We start from the raw sequence: 21,244 nt of genomic DNA on the forward strand, positions 1-21,244 counted from the left end.
TTTTCTGGGTCGTGGATTTAATAGGCTATAATGCTATTTAAACACCACAGACACTTAATGCAGCATGAAAAGCCCTTAAGCTACGGGAAATTGAAAAAAAAAAAAGAAAAGTCTCAGTGCCCTGGTCACAAAGTGAAAGATCTTCTTGACATGAGCTCAAAAGTAAAACAAAATTACATTTCCCTTAGGTTTCTGTGAGTCCGTTGACCAGTAACCATGGTCTCCCATGATTTCATTCACGTACCTCTTAGGGATTCTGTTCCAGCCAGCCAGCCAACTCTCAGCTCTAGGTGCTCTGGAAACTCAGCTCTGGAAAATATCAGGAGCTAAATCAATGATAAAGCCAAGAGGTTGCAACCATAAATGTCTTTTGAACACTCAAAATAATTACCTTATGCAGATCAGGGAGCAAGTTCCTTGCTGTCAGTGTAACAGGCTGTTCAGTCAGGAGTCCTTGATCTGAAGAGAGTGCGTGTGCTAAGTCGCTTCAGTCACGTCCAACTAAAGAGAGTATCTGTCAATAACGCAGTCATGGCAAGTGCCCATTATCGTCATCATCAATTTAGATAAACTAATACAAATCACCAGAGATGCTTAAAATCAGTATCTAATAATTACACAGATAATAGTTTTAGAATTTGAAAAATATATAAAAGAATAAAATATGATGGTCTTAGCATGCAGTGGGGAATGCATAAACATGATGAAGTAGGCTTCTGTCTTTACATTTCTTCTAGTTTTTATCCTTATTAAAGGGTCAAGAGAATGTGTATGAAATTTTATGTTAGCAGACTAGAATTTTATGGTTTCTTTATTAAGAGGGAGAAGGCAATATCTTCTCTAAAGACCACCAATTGATAAAGGAGATTGCACTTCAATTCAGTGATTTCTTGTTTATTAGAGTTAGGTGGAGTTTGCATCAAATTCAGCAACCAGTTTTTCAACACAGTTTTACAGACATTGCCTGTAACTATTCTTGGAAACTGGGTATCTAGATAACATGCATTCTTGTATTAAATCAGCTTTGTGTAAACCAAAGTGTTTCTGCCCTGCCCTGTCCTGGGTTTAAACAGCCACTCCTTCATTCTCCCTTCTATTACCTTTCTACTATGCTCAAACAGGGAAATTTTTCTCATTTCTTTTACTTTCTTTCCTGTTTTTAAAAAGAAAATTGTTTTTCTCTTCTTCTTCAACAGTTTTCAAGCTGGTCATGCATGTTTTTGAAAGGCAGTTGAACGTAGTGCTTAGCATAAAGGTTTGGAGCTAAAGAGTCCTGGGTTTGAAACTGAGGTCTGACACTAACTGTGCCCCTTAAGGCAAATTATTATATACTTAGCTCTAAGCTTAAGACCTGCATCTGTAAAATGGGGATATTGATAACTACTTTCACAGTTATTGGGGTGACTGTTGGAGAAAAAGCAGTTCAAAAGCTGAACAGAGCATGCAGAAATCATAACTATCACGATTTTTTAAAAATGACAAACTGACTTGTGAAAACATAGGAAAGATAATTTTTTCACAGAAATACTATTTGTAAGGTTCTAATGGACCCATGAACACACTGCAAAATCAGTGCCAGATGACATTAGTGGGAATTAAATGAAGAGCTTTGTCACCCAACTCCAGGCAAGCTTCATTTAGATTAGAATAGACACGCAGGAAAGACAGATAGAAAAATCCAGAAAGCTGTTTTCACTTAAGAATTGTATATTTCTGCTCTTTACTTTGTCCAGAAAAGTATTTTAGAAGGTATATCTTTCCTAACAAGTTAAGAATGTGTGGTATGGATCAATTAAGGTTATAAAGTAGCAGAGAGAATAGGCCCTCATCAGAGTTTGGTGCTTTACAATAGATAAAAAAGCAAAGAGCAATTTAATCAGCTTCCATAGGTCTGGGTTTCTCTTCTCGAGTCTTAGAAGAAGGAATCTTGCTTTATTTCGGCTATTTCCCATGGAGAGCCCTCCCCTCCTTCCTCCAGTATTCAGGCTAATTACAACTGGTGAGGTAGTTTCCAGGCTGAATAAGAAATCAAAAGGGAAGGGAGGAGAGGCGGTGTGGATTTCAGAGAAAAAATAACTTAAGAAAAAGTATGTTCTCAGAGGGGGGAAAATGAGAGAATCAGGTCACCGAGCTGGAGCCAGGAAAAATCCACATGAGTGGAAATTGGAGCGATGAAAGTATTTCATATTAACACATCCGAAGACTGAATGTGCCTGGCCCAGAGCATGTTCTTCCCCTCCTGGAAAGTGGCTGGGGGCTGAAAGACCTCTAGGCTTTCCTCTGTCATATTCATTCACTAATCAGCGCTATTCAGCCAATTGGACACGTGGTCTTATGAGAGGTGCCCTGGAAAGCTGGAGGACCACATAGCAATGGTTATAATCAAAACCACCGGAGACTCTTATTTCAGCTTCTGAAATACAAAGCTTCAAAGGCAGACATACCTCCAATGCAAACAACACTTTCTTTTCTTTCTTTCCTTTTTTCTTCTATGTTTACAGTTTTAGATTCAAGTACTTGCTAATTATATATCAATAGGGACAGAATGCATTTGGCCTAAAGCAAAGATATAAATGGTTTAAAGGGCAGGCAAAGCATTATATGTCAGTAGACATTAGTTGAGGTTAAACTCTGCTGATGTGACCAGAATATTGACATCTCTGTTAGAGTCAATATCTCGAAATTGATGGTGTGGCTTGGCATACGTTCTTCCTTAATGACTTGCCAGTGTAATTCGAATATATCAAATAGCACTCCACACATCAGAGGGCCTTAAGCTCCTTCCTCTTGTGTTTTCACCAAAAACTCTCAAACCTTTTTGCTATCCAAATCTCAGTTGAAAATATGATATGAGGCACAACATTACAATCCTGAAAATCTTGGCCAAAAAAGATGTCTGTCTCTCTATCATCTATTATATCTTGTTTGTGTGGCTAATTTTGCTGCAGTTCAGGTGATCCTGGGCCTGAGTTTGAGGATAAGGACCTAGAGGACTCGAACACACTGTAAACTTAGCTTAAGATGACATTAATGGGAATGCAATGCAGACCTTTGTCACCCAACTCCAGGTAACTTTCATTTAGTACAGACACAGAAAAAAATGAGATAGAAAAAAAAAAAAATAGAAAAATTATATTTGTTCAGAAAAAAAGAGGAAGGTTCTTTTATCTTTCGGTTTCCTCCTTAATCTCTCATTGCTGCGTTCTTCTCAGTTTGAACCTTTGCAGCTTCTCTGACATAATGAGGCTTGTTGTCAATTACTAAGGGTTTTTGTTTTATTTTGTTTATCTAGCTAATCCTAGATGTTCATGACTTCTGAATTTTATCCCTCTGTTTCAGCTCAGTTTGACTTTCTAATTTAGGGTATCCACTTACGATTCTACCTGGACCAGTGATTCTGAACTCTAATTCTATATGAGAGTCTGATGGAGAGGTTTAAGATATACCAGTATCTAAGCAATTGAATTAGATTACCTGGATTAGGGGTTTGGGAGATAACCAGTACCCTTTAATTTGGAAATGGTAAAACTCTGGTCCAAACTACCACATTTCAGTTATCTATTGATGTGCAATAAACCATCCCAATATGTAAATGACTTAAAAGTGAAAAAAAAAAGTGTTAGTCGCTCAGCAGTGTCTGACTTTTTTTGATCCCATGGACTGTAGCCCACCAGGCTCTTCTGTCCATGGAATTCTCCAGGCAAGAATACTAGAGTGGATGCCATTCCTTTCTCCAGGGGATCTTCCCAACCCAGGGATCGAACCCGGGTCTCCTGCATGCAGACAGATTCTTTTCTGGGTGACCCACCAGGCAAGCCATTTTTTGATAACTCTGTGGGGCAGAAACCAGGGCAGGGCACATCTGGCTGGCTCTTCAGTTCCACAGTGTCACCTAGAGTCATTCAGCTGCATTCAATGGGCCCGAAGGTCCAATAAGGCTTCACTCACATGACAGGCACCTCAGTGATCTTCAGCATGGCCCCTCTCTCGCCACATGGCTATCTTGGGCTTCCTTATAACATGGTGGCCTCAGGTTAGTCAGACATCTTAGATGGCATCTGGCTTCTAAAAGAGAGGAAGCAAAAACTGTTAATCTCTTTCAAGGCTTGGCTTCTGAAGTCCCATATCACTACCTCCAAATTCAGTCAAAGCAAGTTACAAGGCCAGCCCAGATTCAAAGGAAGAGGAAATCAGTTCTTCTCCTTGATGTGAGAAGTAGCATGCATGCTCAGGGCCTGAGTAACCGCTGTGGCAATATTTTGAGATTACAGATCACACACCATCAGTTCTCAATCCTAAAGTCATGGCAGACATTTCTATCTCATCATGGCAGTCTCTCCCATTGGTCCTAGAATTGTTCTTGGTGCTGTATCTCAGAGGTCAGAGGTCAGGATATTGGAATGAGCATGCAGGTTGAAAGGTATTGACTAACCTGCTCTACTGGGAAAAGAGAAAGTTCTAAACTCTCCCTGCCATAGCTTATGAAGCAGAGGGATTGACATTCTCAGGGAAAACGAGGAAAAGTGCCAATGGGCTCCTGGTCCTGCCTGGGGGACAGGATAGTCTCATTAGTTCTCACAGTAATCTTTGAAGTAGGAGTTTCAGGTTTTGTTACTCTCCTCTAGTTTCTTTGTTTGTTTGTTTCTTTTTTTTTTTAATGTTATTTGGCTGCTCTGGGTCTTAGATGTGGCACATGGGATTTTTGATCTTCGTTGGAGCATCAGGGATCTTTAGTTGGGGTGTACAAACTCCTAGTTGCAACATGTGGAATCTAGTTCCCTGAACCAGGCATTAATCCTGGGCCCCCTTCATTGGAGCATAGTCTTAGCCACTGTACCACCAGGGAAGTCACTCCTCTAGTTTATAAAGGGGGAAACTGAGGCTGACTGAACACAAGGCACCACCTTAGGTGCTGTAGAGAACATAAAGCTTACTTAGACATTGTTGCAGATCTTAATATCATTTTCTGGCAAAGGAAAGGCATTTAAACAACTAATTTTAATACCCAACATAATGAAATGAAGTTAATCAGAGAAGCAGGGAGGGGGAAAAAGGCCCTGGAAGTCAAAGGCAGAAAAAGAATAAGTGAGGGGATCTAGTTGGATTTCATGGGGGACAAGGATGGTGACAAGACAGTTTCTTCAGAAGAGAATGACTTGAACATCAGAAGATGAGGGAAATATTGGGAAAATTAAGCAAGTCATAAATTATTTTGGTAAAAATATCCTCTTTAAGATCAAGCTTTTATGATGCCATTTCATGATCAAACATTTTGATTGCAAAAATGATGCTAAAACAAACCCAAGTTGATTTGTTACTTGTTTATTCGAAGAACTCCCATATGAATATACATGCATACTATACATTTTTAAATGAGCATTTCAATAAAGGTAATCTCATAATTTTAGTTTTGTTTTTCAAAATGGTTTTACTCCTCACTATGAAACTTAAATGGCAACCCATTCCAGTATCCTTGCCTGGAAAATCTCATGGACAGAGGAGCCTGGTGGGCTGCAGTCCATGGGGTCACCAAGAGTCGGGTACGACTGAGCGACTAACATATAAAGGTTAAGACCCTAGTTTTGGTTGATTCATTATAAGTGGCATTTTTTTCCTGGTACCTGTTATTTTGGAGTTATAAAGTTAATGCGTAGAAAGTACCCATCATGTAATGAGTGGTTCATAAATTTTACTCTTTGTGCCATAAATTTGTATGAGTTTTGACAAATGCATTGTGTCAAATACCTACTATGCCATTATTATCTCTACTTTAACAAAGATTTATATTGTACTTACTATGTGATAGACACTAACTTATTTACTCCTTTTATAACCTTATTAGATGCTATTAGCACATCATCTCTGGTATAGGTAACAAAATTAAGATAGAAAGGCTAAGTAATGTCTTTAAAAATCACACAGCTAACATGGGTAGATCTCCACTGAGAACCTAGGGCATCTACCACTCTAAGACCTAGCTGATATTATAATTATTTTTTTTTAATTTTTAAAAAAATTTTTAATTGTAAGATAATTGCTTTACAATGATGCATTGGTTTCTGCCATACAAAAATGTGAATCAGCTATAAAGTATACATATCTATATATCTATATATATCTATATATATATATATATATATATCTTCCCTCTTGTGCCTCCTTTCCGCACCCCATCCCACCCTTCTAGGATGTCATAGACCACCAGGTTCAGTTCCCTGTTACACAGCAACTTTCCACTATCTATTTCATACATGGTTCTGTACATTTCAATGCTATTCTCCCAAGATGTCCCAGCCTCTCTTTCCCCCACTGTGTCCACAAGTCCATTCTCTACGTCTGCATCTCCATTCCTGCCCTGCAAATAGGTTCATCAGTACTATTTTCCTAGATTCCATATATATGTGTTAATAGACAATATTTGTTTTTTATTCTACATTTTTTTTTACTTTTATGACATTCTTCTCTTCTTCTTCTTCATCCTAAAACAATTTCCCTTTTACCACACATTGAATTTAACTTTTACCTGCTACATCTCATTACCTGCCCTTTCATTTTTTAAAAATTTTAATGTTTTTCCTTCATTCAAAACCTAATCCTCATTCTAACAAAAATTTTCAAACACATTAAAATATGATTTATTCTATAAGCTGAATAGAGACCAGAGTACAATATAAGGTAAAGGAAAAAATACATTAAAATTTTCTTCTTTAAGTATAATTTAAATATAACTTCAGGTGTACAGCATGATGATTTGATATTTGTAAAAACTTCAAAACAACCACTACAATAAGTTTAGTTAGCATTTAATCAACTGCTGTTGAGTTTGAAGTGTGCAGACATGAGCTCCATGGTGAAGTTATCACACAAAAAAATGATGGTTACTCTGATGCCACTAACATGTTGTCCGAGAAGAACAACGGCTGACTGACCCTTGTCTGCCTTGGAACCAAGGTACTTAAGAATCAATCAAACATGAGATTTTAAAGAAAAGGCAGTCTGAAAAGTTAATACAACGATTTTCTCACTTGTAAATGGTTTCTACCTCCCTGTCATTCTCCAAAATATACAAAAGCAGACTTTCTATCCCCTTTAGAAATTTTAGGAGCTGCTAAAGAAATGGATAATGTTAGGAGAAGCGGATTCTAATCATCTCTTATATCTTTTCTTTTGGAAAAGAAGATGCATATCTTGAAGATAATCATAAAAAGCTTTTTAGGAGACATAAGATCTCAACCAAGATGCATTCACTATTCTCTTTTCAGTTTCAGATTGAAACTATACACGGAAAGAGTTGGAAAATTATTCAAGCAAATATCAAATGGATGCTAAGAAAGAAGCTCCTTCAATTCACTAATTACCTCCTATATACTCTGATATAAAAATAAAAATCAGTTGCTGTCAAAAAAATCTGAGCTCAGAGAGCAGACAATTCAAATTTGATATTCACTTGGCTTTGAAAAAAATCTCAAAAGGCAATGTTCCTTAGAATTCTAAGACATTTTACTTTCCACTGTGCTATGAGCAAGGCCAAAATTTAGGCCAATGACAGTGAAAATTATGCTACCCGTCCCTGGGTATTTTGCTAAAGTTCCCCAGTGGATAATAAGAGGAAGGTAAATAGTATCAATAACCTCAGATACACAAATGACACCACCCTTATGGCAGAAAGTGAAGAAGAACTAAAGAGCCTCTTGATGAAAGTGAAAGAGGAGAGTGGAAAAGTTGGCTTAAAACTCAACATTCAGAAACCTAAGATCATGGCATTCAGTCCCATCACTTCATGGCAAATAGATGGGGAAACAATGGAAACAGTGATAGACTTTATTTTTTGGGTGGGGGGAGGGGTTCCAAAATCACTGTAGATGGTGAGTGCAGCCATGAAATTAAAAGATGCTTGCTCCCTGGAGGAAAAGCTATGACCAACCTAGACAGTATATTAAAAATCAGAGACATTACTTTACCAACAAAAGTCTGTCTAGTCAAAGCTATGGTTTTTCCAGTAGTCATGTATGGATGTGAGATTTGGACTCTAAAGAAAGCTGAGCGCAGAAGAATTGATGATTTTGAACTGTGGTGTTGGAGAAGACCCTTGAGAGTCCCTTGGACTGCAAGGAGATCCAACCAGTCTATCCTAAAGGAAATTAGTCCTGAATATTCATTGGAAGGACTGATGCTGAAGCTGAAATTCTAATACTTTGGCCCTGATGCGAAAAACTGACTCATTTGAAAAGACCCTGCTGCTGGGAAGGATTGAAGGCAGGAGGAGAAGCTGACAACAGAGGATGAGATGGTTGGATGGCATCACCGACTCAATGGACATGAGTTTGAGTAGGTTCCAGGAGTTGGTGATGGATAGGGAAACCTGGTGTGCTGCAGTCCATGGGGTCATAAAGAATTGGACACAACTGAGCAACTGAATGGAACTGAACTGAACTGAATTAATGTTGATTGAATGCAAGGTACCAGATGCTTTTCATATTGTTTCATTTAAACCCCCCAACAATCACATATGGAAATTACAGACCAAGAGAGGAATTTGTTGTTTTTAATGCAAAGGAAGCTATTTAACATGAGAAAATTGGAATGGTGAGAGATGTTCATTCCCTTTTTGTTGCATAAGCAAGTGGTGGAGTTAGGATCAGAACTCAGGTCTGGAGTCTCTATGCTCCATATTTATTTGTTCCGCTGTATCTGCCACTAGCTTCTGAGACCCTAAGCTGGGCAGGGGGTGGGGGTGGGGTGAGGAGGTAGTCTAGAGGAGGGGCGTGTAAGTGGTGGGAAGGCAGCTTCATTGAGGAATGACAGGACAGAAAGGAGGTGGGGTCCAAGGTGATGAAGTGTAGGCAGGGCACTGGCCAGCTAGGGAAGACTTGAACCAGACCCTCTACCTGGATGCTCTGGCTTCAAGTCCCAGGTTTGATTCTAGCTTCTCTTCACCTACTAAATCCAGCTTATGGGCAGTTTCCCACAGCCCATTAAGATCTACCTCCTTCCACTGGTGGCGTCATGCTCACCATAAAGCTGAGGTGTTGCAGGCCTCCTCCAGCATGGCAGTATTTCCTGTCATTAGACTATTTTCCTCAGGGCCCAGCTCCAGAGAGGTCTTGGCTTCTCAGCCAAAAGGACCTGGGATCATCAGGCAGTAATTCTTCAATTTATTGCCCCTGTTCCACATTCCTGACCTGTGAGTATTTGCAGACAGAGACCAGCTTTCCGAAGCCCAGCCTAAGCTGCTTTAATTTTGTCATTGTCCTATAATTTCATGGAAATGGCTGCTCTGATGCCAACAAATGACTAATAAAATCCCTCTGCCCACTCATTTTTAATGTCATTCTGGAACTCCAGAACAGGGACCATCTGGTCACGGTGCTTACTTTAATATAAAAGAGGGGCTGAGTTGGAAATCATATTTCTGAGAGAAGGCTGGATGAACCTTCTGTTTGTGAACCTGAAGCACAGCCAAACAAGTGTAGCGTTTCATCTGGGGCACTGATGAGATACGCTGAGTGCCATGAAGGCAGCTCTGTCCATGGAGAGGTTAAATTCTGACACACACACATACATACATACAGATATCAATCAGTACTACTAACTGTCACATGAAGAGCACTATCCATGTGTTAGGCAATGTGCAAAGCACCCTGGATTATTTTGTAATAGGCAGGTATTAGTGTACTCACTTTATAGGTGAAATAAACAGAGACTTACGGAAGTTAAGGAAACTCGCTCCAAGTTACACAGCTAGTAAATGACAGAGCCAGGCTTGGAACCGAGGTCCATCAGTCTCTACTTCTGTGCCCTGAGCAACTGACTGACTCATTGCAGTGAGGGCTTTTGGAAGAAAAGCCATCCTAAGCAATGACTAATCTTTCAGCTCTGTAAATGGTGGATCCAGGAAGCTATGTGGAGATTTTTTTTTTTTTTTTTTTTTGCCTTTTTAATTTTGGAATTATTTTAGATTTTACAGAGAAGTTACAAAGATAGCAACAGAGTGTTCCTGTCTACCTTCATTCAGCTTCTTCTAATGTTAACATCTTACCTAGTCATACTGTATTTGTCAGAACTAAGAAAGTACCTTTGTTACAATGCTAATAACTAAACTACAGACTTTGTTCAGATTGTAGCACAATTTTTATTTGTAAGTTTTTCTTGTAACTTTTGATTTTATCATCCTTTTTAGGATCTTTTTTTGTTGTTATTCTTTTAGTAAATTTGATTTTTTTTTTTTTTTAATTTATTAAGGCTTTGGTTTTTTAAAGCAGTTTCAGGTTCACAACAAAACTGAGAGGAAGGTACGGTGATTTCCCATATACTCTCTGTCGCCTCACATGAAAAGCCTCACCCATTATCAGTGATCGTTAACACAATGGTACATGTGTTACAGTTGATGAAACTATTTTGACACGTCATCACCCAAAGTCCCTAATTTATATTAGGATTCACTCTTGGTGCTATATATTCTATGAGTTTGGACAAATGTGTAATATCATGTATCCCCCACTGTATTATCACATAGAATAGTTACACTTCCTTGAAATTCCTCTGCACTCTTCCTATTTAACCCCAGCTCTCCCTGCCAACTCCTGGCAACCACGGATATTTCTTGCTATCTCCATAGTTTTGCTTTTTCCAGAATGTCATATAGTTGGTATCACATAGTATGTAGCCTTTTCAGACTGGCTTCTTTCACTTTTAAGAAAATTAAATATGTGCTTAAAGTTCTTCCATGTCTTTTCATAACTTAACAGCTCATTTAATTTTAGTGGTGAATCATATTTCATGGTCTGGATGTACCACACCACACAGCATTTATCCATTCTTCTAAAGAGGAACATCTTGGTTGCTTCCAAATTTGCTCTAAACATCCACATGCAGGTTTCAGGGTGGACAAAAGTTTTCAACACCTTTGGGTAATCACCAAGAAGCACGATTGCTGAATCGTATGGTAAGAATATGTTTAGTTTTATAAGACCACCACACTGTCCTCCAAAGTGGCTGTACCGTTTTGCATTCTTATCAGCAAAGGATGAGAGTTCCTGTTGCCAACACGTGGTGTTGTCACTGTTCAGGGTTTTGGCCTTTCTATTAGTTGTGTAGTGGTGGATCTACATTTTTTTTTTTTTTTAAATGTTATAGGGAGTTGAACGTAGTTTCCCATTTTAAGTTATATACTTAACCACCACTGTTGTTGCCTGACATCAAGGGCTCCAAACATTGCTGCATTGGGCTGAGTATATACCTCCTGGCTGCTCATGGTCAGTTAAGATCCAGACATTCTCCCTTCCGCTGCTCTTCACTTTCAACCTCACCTGGTTTCTGTATGTGAATCTCAACCGTGTGACTCGACTTAGTCATTCTGACTCTGCTCTCAGACGCTTCTCACCAAGATCATGCAACCTGACTCAGAATTTGCAAGTTCCTGACCTCAGCTTCTACGTGCCACATCAATGATCCTTCGGGACATGTTCCAAATGGACTGGAATTCAATTTCAATTGTCTCTCAAGCTTGACATTTAGGTTTTTGTGTTCTTATCATTGGACTGTACCCTTAATCCGCTTATCTCAATAATCACAGCGCATACAGAAAGACCTAAATCCCCACCCAGCATGTGTGGGTGTTCAGTTGCCAAGTCATGTCTGACCCTTTTCTACCTCAAGGATGGTAGCCTGCCTGGTCCCTCTGTCCATGGGAGTTTTCAGGCAAGAATACTGGAGTGGGGTGCCATTTCCTTCTCAGGAGATCTTCCTGACCCTGGGATTGAATTCATGTCTCCATTAATTTATCCCATTATATGGAGAAAATGTGAACCTAAAGTGAATGGTCTGAGTTACATAGTCCATTACTGGAAAATTAGAAGACACAGGGAAGGAGAGAAAACTCTAAGTATTCTTTAGTTGTTAGGACAAGTGGAGCTTAAAATAAAAATTAAACAGAGATCAAACATCATGGAAAGGTATATTTTGGAAAAAACTTATAAGTCTTTTCCCTGCCAAAGAGCAGAAATATTTTAATCCAGTTTTGGAAAGGAATGCCGTTATAATTCACAGAATTTAAACTTGGGCTTTGACCAGGCAAAACAAGTATTAAAATCAGACTTAACATGTCTGAAACAAATTGATTATTATTATTTTTTTTTCCTGAAGTCTGTTTTTCCTCTTGCCCTTCCTAATTTTATTACTGAGTCTACTGTGTTCCCAGGCACCAGGCTAGAAAAGTCATCTTTTACTCTGTTCATGCTGATGTGAAATCAGTTACCAATTCCTGCACACTTTGCCTCTGTCACTCTTACACTTGCCCATATTTTTCCATTTTCACTGTTGCTAGTCCTTTGCTTAGATTGTTTTACAAAGGTCTTGATCTATGTGTGTCTAGTACATGTGTGGGCAGTTTAATTTCTAATGTTTAGTCACCACAGGTCATCAATCTGTTCAAAAACATCAATGGCATTCCCATACCTACTGGATTTAGAATAGACTTTACTCTAGCTTTTGAGGCTCTCTATAGTCTTACCCCACTTTCCCAGATATATCTATTATGATTCCCTTCTTTGCACAGCATAAACCAACCTTACTGGTCTTTGTTTTTCCCTGAATGAATACTGCCACAGGGCATTTGCACATGCTACTTATTCCACTTGGGAAGGCCTCGCCTATTTCCACTCCTAATATCAGCTTGATGGCATACAGTACATCAGGGATTAGCAAACTACAGCCTGAATGCCAAATCTGGCGTACCAGACTGCTTTTATCGATAAAGTCTTATTGGAAGATAGTCACATTCATTTCACAGCTCATTCTTTTCAGCATGCTTTCTAAGGCTGTTTTTGCACTGAAACAGCAGTGCAGAGTAATTGTGACAGAGACCTTATAGCCTGCAAAGCTTAAAATATTTATTTTCTGGTCCTTTACAAAAAAAAAAAATCATAATTCTAATCCCCAATACTAATTCCCTTAATTGAATATCCAATTTAATGTTTTAGAAAAAATTTGTTGAGCTCCTACCATGTGCTAAATATATAAACACAAAAGATATGAACCATCCCTCAAAGATTTTGCTGTCTAAATTGATGAAAATTTTATAAGTGAACTCCTCTACAATATGATAAGTAGATAACAGCATATTCAGGAGATATCTGGAAGCAGAGAATAGAGAATTATTAATCTTTTGGAGGGCTGAAGAGGTATGTAAAAAGAGTTAATAGCTGGGTTGGGTTTGAAATTATGTATAGGAGTTTACCCTGGAGACAAGAGATTAAAGTTGTTCTAGACAGAGGAAGAACAGATGCAAAGGTATAGAGGAACATAATCTCATGGTCTCTTTGGGAAAACTTGAGAAAGCTCTTACAGAAACAAATGGAAAGAGACTAATTGGTCTATGCAATCAGATTAACCTAGGTTTGAATTCTGACTCTGATACTCACTAGTTGTACAACTTTGAGTAAGTCCTTAGCTTCTAATAGTCCATTTTCTCATCCTAGCAGTATTTACACAAATTAACTGATGTGATATAGGTGAAAGTTTTTGATACAGTTTATACAGTTTATACATAATGTTTGATACAGTTTATGTGCCTCCCCAAAACGTAGTTCCTAGTATGTAGCAAAACAAAAATGTTTATGTAGGTTAGAATATGACAGGAAGGGTAAAGAGAAAGACATGTGCACACTCAGTTACTCTGTCACGTCTGACTCTTCATGACCCCATGGACTATAGTCCACCAGGCTCCTCTGTCCATGGGATTTTCCAGGCAAGAATACTAGAGTAGGTTGCCATTTATTACTCCAAGGGATCTTCTCAACCCAGGGATTGAACTCATGTCTCCTGGGTCTCCTGCATTGCAGGCAAATTCTTTGCCACTGGGAAGCCCTAGAGAAAGAAACACCTCAGCTCAACATACAAAGACACCTGCTCTTTTCTCTGTATCTTAGTCTCTGTTCTCCCCAGAGCACTTTTTCTTTCCTGCCTTATATATGGCAGGTGTTGATCTCATCCTGTCTCCCACATGGGCAGGGATATTTGAGGGCAGGGATATTTCTTTATTCCTTTTTGTGTCTTCCAAAGTGCCTAGCACCATGTCACACATAGAACTAGCCACTGAGGAATGCTTGTTGAATTTTTGAATCTTAGGTTGTGAAGGTATTTTTACAATAATCAACCTATTATTTTACATGAAACTGAGACTGATGGGTTGGAAGATGTTCGATTTACTCAAGCTTGCCCACTTTGATGATCATAAGTCTAACATTTAGCCAGCTTCCAAGAAGGTGGAATTTGTTTTTGTCCTTTTTTCTACTCATCCCTCATGTGTTCAATCTAGGGCACTTTTCTCTTTCAGGAACATCCTCCACTCCACCTTCCACTGCAGATACTTCCTCTATCTGTTGTTACATTCACACTGAGATGCTCAGGTTTTGTGTTATACCTTTTCTGGGTAGGCACATGGAAAAGAGAGTTAGAATAAACAGGAGTGGATTGATGGTGGGATTTCAGGCATCAGGAGGAAATCAGTATGTCTTCAAATCCTTTCACAAAAGCAATCCTTTATCTGCCATATATAAGGACCATCCTATGGGTTCCAGAAATAATAGACCTTTATAGCTGTGTTAGTAACTATTATATATTAAGAGCTTACCATGTAGTAAACACTTTGCATGAGTTATGTCTAGCCCTCACAGCACCCATGCACATTACTTTCCACTTGCACAGATGGAGAAACAGAGGCTCAGAAAGGTTAGGCAACTTTCAGAAGACCACATAGTTAAGGAGCAGAGCCCAGATCTGCCTATTTCATCAGAGTTTCTGACAATGCCCTCTAACTGCCCGGTGACTGGGAAGGGGGTTAGATAAATTTTCAGGCTTTGGCTCCCTGTTGTGCATTCCTCCTTTCCAAAATTTTTCAAGATGATGCTCCTTGGAAAACCTGCCTGAGAGCAAGGCTAGCTATATAATGTGCAGGCCCAGGGCAAAATAAAAATGCACAATTCTTTGTTGAAAAATAATTAGGAATAAATCTACCTAAAGAAACAAAAGACCTATATATAGAAAACAATAAAACACTGATGAAAGAAATCAAAGGTGACACAAATAGATGGAGAAATATACCATGTTCATGGATCAGAAGAATCAGTATAGTGAAAATGAGTATACTACCCACAGCAATCTATAGATTCAATGTAATCCCTATCAAGCTACCAACAGTATTTTTCAGAGAACTAGAACAAATAATTTCACAATTTGTATGGAAATACAAAAAAACCTCGAAGAGCCAAAGCAATCTTGAGAAAGAAGAATGGAACTGGAGGAATCAACCTGCCTGACTTCAGGCTATACTACAAAGCTACAGTCATCAAGACAGTATGGTACTGGCACAAAGAGAGAAACATAGGTCAATGGAACAAAATAGAAAGCCCAGAGATAAATCCACTCACCCATGGACACCTTATCTTTGACAAAGGAAGCAAGAATATACAATGGAGAAAAGACTATCTCTTTAACAAGTGGTGCTGGGAAAACTAGTCAACCACTTGTAAAAGAGTGAAACTAGAACACTTTCTAACACCATACACAAAAATGAACTCAAAATGGATTAAAGATCTAAGCATAAGACCAGAAACTATAAAACTCCAAGAGGAAAACATAGGCAAAACACTCTCTGACATAAATCAGAGCAGGATCCTCCAAGACCCACCTCCCAGAATATTGGAAATAAAAGCAAAACTAAACAAATGGGACCTAGTTAAACTTAAAAGCTTTTACACAATGAAGGAAACTATAAGCAAGGTGAAAAGACAGCCTTAAGAATGGGAGAAAATAATAGCAAATGAAGCAACTGACAAAGAATCAATCTCAAAAATACACAAGAAATTCCTGCTGCTCAATTCTAGAAAAATAAGTGATCCAATCAAAAAATGGGCCAAAGAGCTAAACAGACATTTCTCCAAAGAAGACATACAGATGGCTAACAAACACATGCAAAGATGCTCAACATCACTCATTATCAGAGAAATGCAAATCAAAACCACAATGAGGTACCAACTCATGCTGGTCAGAATGGCTGCTATCCAAAAAGTCTACAAACAATAAATGCTGGAGAGGGTGTGGAGAAAAGGGAACCCTCTTACACTGTTAGTGGGAATGCAAACTAGTGCAGCCACTATGGAGAACAGTGTGGAGATTCCTTTAAAAACTGGAAATAGAACTGCCATACTACCCAGCAATCCCACTGCTGGGCATACACCCCATGGAAATCAGAATTGAAAGAGATACGTATACCCCAATGTTGATCGCAGCACTGTTTACAATAGCCAGGACATGGAAGCAACCTAGATGTCCACTGGCAGATGAATGGATAAGAAAGCTGATAAAAAGCTACTCAGCTATTAAAAAGGATGCATTTGAATCACTTCTAATGAGGTGGATGAAACTGGAGCCTATTACACAGAGCGAAGTAAGTCAGAAAGAAAAACACCAATACAGTATATTAACGCATATATATGGAATTTAAGAGATGGTAACGATGACCCTATATGCGAGACAGCAAAAGAGACACAGATGTAAAGAACAGACTTTGGACTCTGGGGGAGAAGGCGAGGGTGGGATGATTTGGGAGACTAGCATTAAAACATGTACATTATCATATGTGAAATAGATCGCCAGTCCAGGTTCGATGCATGAGACCGGGTGCTCAGGGCTGGTGCACTGGGATGACCCTGAGGGGTGGGATGGGGAGGGAGGTGAGAGGGAGGGTCAGGAGGAGAATACATGTACACCCATGGCTGATTCATGTGAATGTATGGCAAAAACCACTACAATATTGTAAAGTAATTAGCCTCCAATTAAAATAAATTTAAAAAAAAAGAAAAAGCAGTGGGGGGAACTATACTCAATATTTTGTAATAACCAGTAAGGGAAAAAAACTGAATAAGAATATATATATAATATATATAAATATATATACAACTGATATATAACTGAATCAGTTTGCTATATACCTGAAACACTACATTGTCAATAAACTATACTTCAACTAAAAAAAAGAAAGAAAGTAAGAAAGAGCAGGGGTAAAATGCTATTAAAGGTATTAAAACACATTTTTTCCCTTCTAGGACTTCTTTCTTGATTTGTCATGCTGTTCTTTATTTTTATTTAATGTCATTCTAAGTAGAAAGATATTAAATTTTTAAATTATTTGCATGAATCTTACCATTCATTTTTATATCATGCAATGTCAGTGTTAAGCATAAACATAAGATCATATTCAGAATCACTGGAATGGTACAATTTATAATTTGTAGATTGTACTTGCATATATCCAGAGGAAGGCATGACAACCCACTCTAGTATTCTTGCCTGGAGAATCCCCATGGACAGAGGAGCGTGGTGGGCTACAGCCCATAGGATGACAGAGTCGGACATGACTGCAGTGACTCAGTATGCACACACATACTTACATATTTTGTTCTTATCAGAAGACTGGAAATGCTGCACTGTGTTTACATCATGTCTTGATATATACACCTTGTACCCACACTCTCTACCTTTCGGCTGAGTAAAGAGGAACTGAAAGAAGGAACTATGTGTTGCCCTATCTCTCCCTTTCCTCCTATGTCATCATTTTTGGTGAAAGTGTTTGGCTAAAGCAAGAGAATAACATGAATGAAAAATGATGGGATTCTTAAATTACTGATGCTTCTTAGAATCCCACTGCTTTTTTTTTTCTGTTCAAAGCATGTTCTGGTTCAGGCTGAAAGTGTAGATTTGGGCTGTCAGCACCCTTGGATTACTCAGTTTTAATGTTACTTGTACTCACTTTCAGCCTTGCTGAACTTGCCTGTGTCGTGGGTCCCTCAGAAGTCTATGCTTACGGGGCATCTTAAATACTATATGCAAATGAGGTGGCAGACATGCTGCTTGTGCATATCCTCTCTGCTCATGTGCACAATCCATTGCCCCACAGAGCCTTGCTTATAAAGTAAAAGTTCTAAAATAAGATTCTGGAGAGTTTCAAGATGGCAATAGCAGAGCACTGAAGCAAGTATAGAGCCCCTCAAGCTGTATAAGGTGGTATGCCCATGAATCTGGCCCTTCCTGGGAATTATTAATCTAGAGGTGAAAGGAGGAAGGTTCTACAAGTCAAACTGTGTAAGCTTTCCTATGTCTTAGTCCCTTTAAACACTTACCAACCTTCTTCGGCCAAGGATTCAAATCCCACTTGAAAATCTTTAACTCAGCCAGTCCTTTAGATGAGAAAGAGAAGTCTCACGCCATTATCTCAGATGTTCAGAATAAACTCTACTTGTTTCTGATCTCAGCAACTGTACACGTCTTCCCAGTGGCCAGTCTCCCACCCTACACTCTGGCTTCAGACCCTACATGGTCTTGTCCATATTCGCCTTTCTCGCCCCATCTGGGTCTGTAGTTTAGTATAGGTAATTTTAGGGTCAGTCTAGAATTTAGTATAATACTCAAGAGGAAATTTCAATGATAGAAAGATCAACTACTTAAAATTCTCTATTCTTTGTTCTATGTGAGTTTTCTTTTTGTTTGTATTCAACAGACCTTGACCAAGTAGCTCCTGCCTTGAATGAGCAAGAGCTCTTGGTTGGGGGTGGGGAGGAGGGTGCTAAGGTAAAGATGCTGTGGTCGCTGACTTCCAGACAGTCCTGCTCTAGGCTTCTGAGTCTGGAACATTATTACTAAATGTATCATTTAAATTAAGAAGTGTTCTAGGCATCTCCCTCTCTGGACTCCTTTCTATCCCAGAAGGGTGGTTTATGCCATAAATATAAGGGCAGGTGCACTGGGGTCATTTTCCCAGATCAGCCCACCATGCTCTCCATTTTTGTTTGTTTGTTTTGTTATCCTTCTATATTTTTGTCGATGCTGCATGGCATGTGGGATCTTAGTTCCCTGACCAGGGTTGGAACCTATGTGCCCTGTAATGGAACACAGTGTCTTAACCCCTGGATCACCAGGTTAAGTCCCTTCATGCTCTCACTTTAAGGGGTGATACTTTTAACACAAACTGTACTCTATATTCAAGTAAATAAAATATGCCCCTTAATCTTGAAGCCTTGGCCAAAAATTTTCAAAACTCTCTAACTATGGTTTTCTAACTGATTTCTGGACTTAACCTCAAAAAATTATACAAGGTTTCTAGTGTCTGTGAAACAAAAATAAAACAAAGTCTCTCAGTCGTGTCTGACTCTTTGTGACCCCATGGACTGTATAGTCCATGGAATTCTCCAGGACAGAATACTGGAGTGGGTAGCCTTTCCCTTCTCCAGGGGATCTTTCCAACCCAGCAATTGAACCCAGGTCTCCTTGCATTGCAGGCTGATTCTTTACCAGCTGAGCCAAAAGGGAAATCCTCTAGTTCTGAGACTTCTTCCGTTTCCCTTAACCCTTAATCAACCACTTCACTGTATGGAACTTCTCTTGTCTTGCATTTTTAACTCCTTCTCTTAAGAGCATTCTTGATTTCAATGCCAAGGATATAGGAGAGTTTCTGGTCTAAACCTGAATTAGCAAAAGCATTTGGCTTGAATAATGGGAGAGATGTAGACATGCTTCAATATCACTGCTGACATGACAGTTCAGTTTTAAAGGTGGTGGATTGGAAAATTATGGTTAAAAGAACACTCTCCTCTCCAAAGGGGTGGTAACATAAGTGGTGGGAGAGGGAAGGAGTCATTACTTATTTAAAATCATTTTTGTCTGTGCCTTGGGAAATTGAATTATCCTCAAGAATTCTGCTTCACGTTGGCCAGCGGTCTACATTATATTAATTAGTCATTCACTGATGCAACAAAGGGTTTCTTAAGGGTTTACCATGCATCAGTTACTGTGCTAAGCTTTGAGAACACAGCAGAGAAGACACAGCCCTTGCTGTCTCAGCAGTAATTATGATGTAAGGGTTATGAAGTGAAAGAAAAATACAGTTATCTGATTTTGAGGATTAAGGATGACTTTTTAAATTTATTTTTTTTAATTGAAGTATTGTTAATTTACGATGTCATGTTAGTTTTAGTTGTACAGCACAGTGACTCAGTTATGTGTATACACACACATGCACACACACACACATACCTATTCTTTTTTAGAGAAAAAAATATAGATATCGTTAAGCATCTTAATCACTGGTTTTCAAATTTTAGAGAACCCTCTGATTCCATAGGTCTGAGACAAGCCAATAATTTGCATTTTTAAATGACAGGTAAGCCTAATGTAGAGGTCTTCAGAGTACTCTTCAAAAGATATTTAACATAGATACGTACATGTGGACATAGCAGGGGAGGGGAAGATGGGTCAAACTGGAAGACTGGGATTGACATATATACACTAATGTTTGTAAAATAGATAGCTAGTGGGAAGCTGCTGCATGGCACAGGGAGTTCACATTGGTGCTCTGTGAGGACCTAGAGAGGTGGGATATGGGTGGAAGGGAGGCTCAAGAGGGAAGGGATATATATATACTTGTAGCTGATTCACTCCATTGTACAGCAGAAACTATCAAAACATCGTAAAGCAATTATGCTCCAATTTGAAAAAAGATATTTAACGAAGCTGCTTCATATTTCCATTATCATTTCCTTTTGTGTTACTCCCAGGAAAAAAATGCAGATTTTTGTGTCACAAAAAAAGCACAATTTGATAACTCGCTGCAGAGAGAGCTATTCATCACTTTCATTTTTCTCCTGTAAAGAGAGTTGTGAAATTTTGTCATGATGTTCGATCATCATTTGTTAGAACAGACTGAGAGCTATCATGAGGTTTGCTTCAAGACCCACCATTATTGCAGGTTTGGACCATGTTAGGTAAACAAATATTTTTGTAAAACAGAATCATGTATTTTTCTTGAGAATATGAAAATGGGCTATCAATGTGAATGCACATAAATATAATAAGAAGCACTATATCGATTAGTCCATTTTCACTTTAATAGAATATTTTACTCTATTTCCTTAGTAATTATTTTTTAAAGATGTAGCTGTTTAGTAATATTTTAAGGATATATTTTTTTAAAAACACTGAAGTTGACATTTTTGAATTTGCATTTTATTAGGACACAATCTAATTTCTAAATCCCAACCATGAAGGACTCAGCTGATAATTATAGTCTTGAAAGGGCTTCAAATCCACCTTAATGGTACTGTATCAACCAATCAGAGGCCACACTTCAATTTTTAAATAATGTATTAAATAATTAAATAGCATATCAAATTATGCTTTGGATAACTGTCAC

General features: G+C 38.6%; 1 long non-coding RNA gene across 2 annotated transcripts in view; it reads right to left on the reverse strand.

Annotated features, from left to right (window-relative positions):
* Positions 1-241: 241 nt before the first annotated feature.
* The window catches only part of LOC133044334 (uncharacterized), a 187,761-nt gene continuing 166,758 nt past the window's right edge, over positions 242-21,244 (reverse strand). Inside the window, exons 3-5 of one of the 2 annotated variants that reach the window (XR_009689914.1) lie at positions 3,949-4,065; positions 392-501; positions 242-309 (exon numbers count right to left, since the gene is read on the reverse strand). This is a non-coding gene — a long non-coding RNA (uncharacterized LOC133044334). Of the gene's footprint in view, positions 310-391; positions 515-3,948; positions 4,066-21,244 lie in introns of both variants that reach the window. The other variant, XR_009689916.1, reaches the window with a different exon arrangement.

The sequence above is a fragment of the Dama dama genome, chromosome 3 (assembly GCF_033118175.1).
Source record: "Dama dama isolate Ldn47 chromosome 3, ASM3311817v1, whole genome shotgun sequence".
Taxonomy (NCBI): Eukaryota; Metazoa; Chordata; class Mammalia; order Artiodactyla; family Cervidae; genus Dama; species Dama dama.